The sequence below is a fragment of the Zonotrichia albicollis genome, chromosome 5, assembly GCF_047830755.1.
Source record: "Zonotrichia albicollis isolate bZonAlb1 chromosome 5, bZonAlb1.hap1, whole genome shotgun sequence".
Lineage (NCBI taxonomy): Eukaryota > Metazoa > Chordata > Aves > Passeriformes > Passerellidae > Zonotrichia > Zonotrichia albicollis.
In genome coordinates this window covers 33,945,711-33,949,403 of record NC_133823.1, presented here as the reverse complement: position 1 = coordinate 33,949,403, position 3,693 = coordinate 33,945,711, and positions in this window count along the sequence as shown.

Here is a 3,693-nt window from a genome sequence, read left to right as displayed (position 1 = left end):
GTAGTGACAGATAAAACATAAATCAACATCCTTATCGTTCTGGCTTCCTTGCCTGCCAAATGGGGGTTTAGTTTATCAGCGACCTGCAGGCCCACTGGCGGCCTTTACACTTACAGCTGGTCAGCGGGGTGGGACAGGGTGGAAGCTAAATGGCTGCTCTAAAACGCCTTGGTGTAAACAACCCGGGGAAGGACTTCCTTGAACTGCCAGTTACCTGAGTGCGATCCATCTCACTAAAGCGTCTGCCCCAAGAGGGGTGGTATCGCCAGGAAAGAAAACAAATAAAAGACACCCAGCATGTTGCAGCGCAGGCACGGGCTGGGGAATGCTGTCCCCTGGAGGGGGTGAGGGATCCTCAGCAAGGTAAGCTCCTTATGGCACTGCTCAAGAAGCAGGCAAGTATTTTGGAAGAAAAGAGACTTCATCAGCACAGCCTGCTTCCTCCTTTTTGTGACCAGAACGTACAGCCTTTACATATATATGCATACATAGTGCAGTGTTGGCTTTGACTCCCTGTGAGCCTCATCCAGGGAGCAATCCTTTCAAAGGCACCAGTATCCCCCAAGGCTCAGGAGAGGACAGTATTGAGGGCATAGTCATCCCCCTCCCCTTGCAAGCCAGGAGACTTCTTTCCTTATGTTATACATAGGTTGCTTCATGTGTTAGGATTCTAAAAGTATTTGTCACAATTCATTGTGTCACAGTTATATTTGCATTAAGTTCAGCTCATAAAACAAAACCCATTTAAACTGGGCCTTGCTCATGTAGAGGCTATGAGTTTGGACAAGAAAGCCCTCAGTTTTTGCTGGTTAAGGGACTACATTGACATAATCACCCTCATGCAAACAGTTGGTGAAGATGAAATTAGCATTTAGATCAGTGATTTATTTCTCCCTTGAGATCTACTGCAGCAAATAATTTCTTAGGAGTTTAAAGTGAGGCAACTGCAATGGTGGGTTTGTGTCACTATTGGAAGTGTGACAGGTTTGACAGGTAGGTTTGACAGACACTAGCACAAGACATGGGGGTTTTTTGTAACTAAAATTGAATTTACTTTAAAAGTGTTCATTTTCCCCTGTCCTTTAGCTATAGTTAGTCAAGCTACAGCATTTCATGTAGAAAGCAAAGTACTTCATATTTCCTTGGATTTTGAAAGCCCTATCTTTTGGCAGCAACTCTGTGGAAAATAATGTGCTGAACAAAAGCAAATCACAGGTGGAAAGCAAAAACAGAGTGTTACACCTATACCATTGTGCAAAAAAATTCAAATGTACACACTGAACAATGTTACATACATTGGAGCCAAACCTTTTGGCAAATAAAATGTGTGTTTTATAATGAAAGCTTTGCTTACTGATTCTTTTTTCACAGAGAAACATTTTCCAATTGTGTTTCAAATACCTGGGATATAAAGAAAGATATTCTTTGTGTACTTGTTTGTTTAGCAGTGTACTTTGACAAGGTTACCAAAGCAACAGTGACATACTTGCATCTATATTTAGCCAAAAGTCTTCTCAAAAATCTCACACTGCTCATGATCAGAGTGTACATACAAGAATTAGTTTGTCCCCAAGAAGTCTGTCAGAAGAGCATGTTTCAATCTAGAGGTACAAGGAGCTGAACAAGTTTTTTGAAGCAACAGATAGCAAGAGAGCAGTCTCTGGAAAGGACAGAGTTGAGACCAAAGCCCTTTCACTCTCTGTGCACTCCAGGTAGAGAGGCAACGGAGCAAAAGTAGTGGCCTGCACATCCAGACAAATAGAAGGCATATTTGGAAATGCAGCAAGTTTATAGGAGTTGCAAAGTTGAGAGAGGGCAGGAAGGAGGGTGAGAAGGGAACTGAAGGCAGAAACCAATGTTAAAGTCAAAGAAAAAGAGAAGGGCCAAAGCCAGAGTGTATGAAAGGATGAATGCAAGACACAAGTGTAGGTGGAGTGCCGTTATAGGGATGTCAATGAAAGAAAAGGAAACAACAGAACCAGAACAGAAAGTTGGAAATGTTGGTGAATGTTTTACTTTAGTGAAAAGTTTCCATGAGCTGTATTATACTTACAAAAATGACTGGCTTTCCTCTAGCTGCTGAAAATAGCCTTAAAAAGGCAAATCACCTACTACTACAGCTACCAATTGCTATGTGGCCAACTGTTAGTTTGTTCCAACACAGCACAAGCTAGGTTTGGAAAAAAAAATCTGCCTGTGATATCAAAAGTCTAATGTAGGACCCTGTTGTGTTCCAGGAGTTATGGATCACACATTTAGGAAGAGGCTGTGCTACTAGCCAGAAAATTTTCTTCCTAATGGAAGCCCAGCTAACCACAGGATCTGCTGCAGACCGCAGACCAGCCAAGCTATACTAAAGACGGCCCACTAGGTTGGAATGCAGACCACAGTTTGGAAACCACTGGCTTATGAAATAAACGAGACAATATTTCAACCTATATTGTCAAACATGCCTTTCTTGAAGAACTAGCAGGGCTGTGTAAGAAATGGGGTCATGTCTATAGGATTGTCCCAGAAGCTCTGTGGAAATACAGTGATTCTGTTCTTCCAGAAATCAGCACAAATGTAGACAACTGATAGAGAAGGGTAATTTTTCATCTCCAAACCTGTAAAGGTAATTCAGATGTTACCATCAGAACTCTGGAATTTTGCATCATCAAAACCTTCATTAAAAACTAAAATGTGCGTCAATGCATGATAACCAGCACTGCAAACAATGATTTCACTTCACACGGAAAAATGTCTCTCCAGATGTGCCAGAGCCAGGACCAGTACCAAGTTAATATTTGCCATGCATCTAAGTATGAGAAATTAGTGACAAATATTTCAGTATCATGAGTTTGAGCATTCATATGTGAACTCTTTGACATTAAAGGTAAGGAAAGAAAAGATTATTATAGAAAATGGAGACATTTCCTGACAAAGCCAGAATTACACAATTTTGAAAGATAATATTTAACCTTTGGAAAGGCCAAAATTCTTTGGACTGACGCAGAAGTTATAAAGACAGATCTTGCCAAATGTAGACTAATTTTTGAAGAATTACTCTTTTTCACAATGCTAATACAAAAATTCTTGGACATAAAACTGAGAACTCTGGAACAGGAAGGGGAAATGATAGATGCTTTGAAAAACAAGTCTATTTAGAAGCCATTTGTCTGAATTTTGTAACGTCCGCTGACAATAACATATTTTCATCCTTGACTGTATTTTACAAGTTCATTTCTTCATGGACAGAAACCAGTATATTTAGCCTCTGAAAATATGTGTTTTAAAAGTGGATAGTGATCGCTTGCTTCTAAATTCTATAAAAGAAAGGAAAAGAAAAAGGGCGCTGAGAAATAATGTAAGCATATACACATAACAGCCACAAGTATAAACCTGTTTGTACACTTACATTGAAGTTGATTAACACAATTCTGAAGAGGTGGAATTAACAATGGAGTTTCTCCTTTTCTGCAATATACAACTTTTTCAGAATAAGGAATTCCATATATATATTTGCTTCTGCTGATGGCAAACATGCTTCCTCTGAAACAGCTTCCAATGTAGAGTTTCTGTTTATAGAAACACGGAACACAAATAATCCTCTTATTTAACTGAATGACTTCTTTTTGTTTTCATTGCTGTTGAGTGATTAAACCACGACAAAAGCTAAAGCACTATACAGTAGTAATGTGAAATCAAATTCTT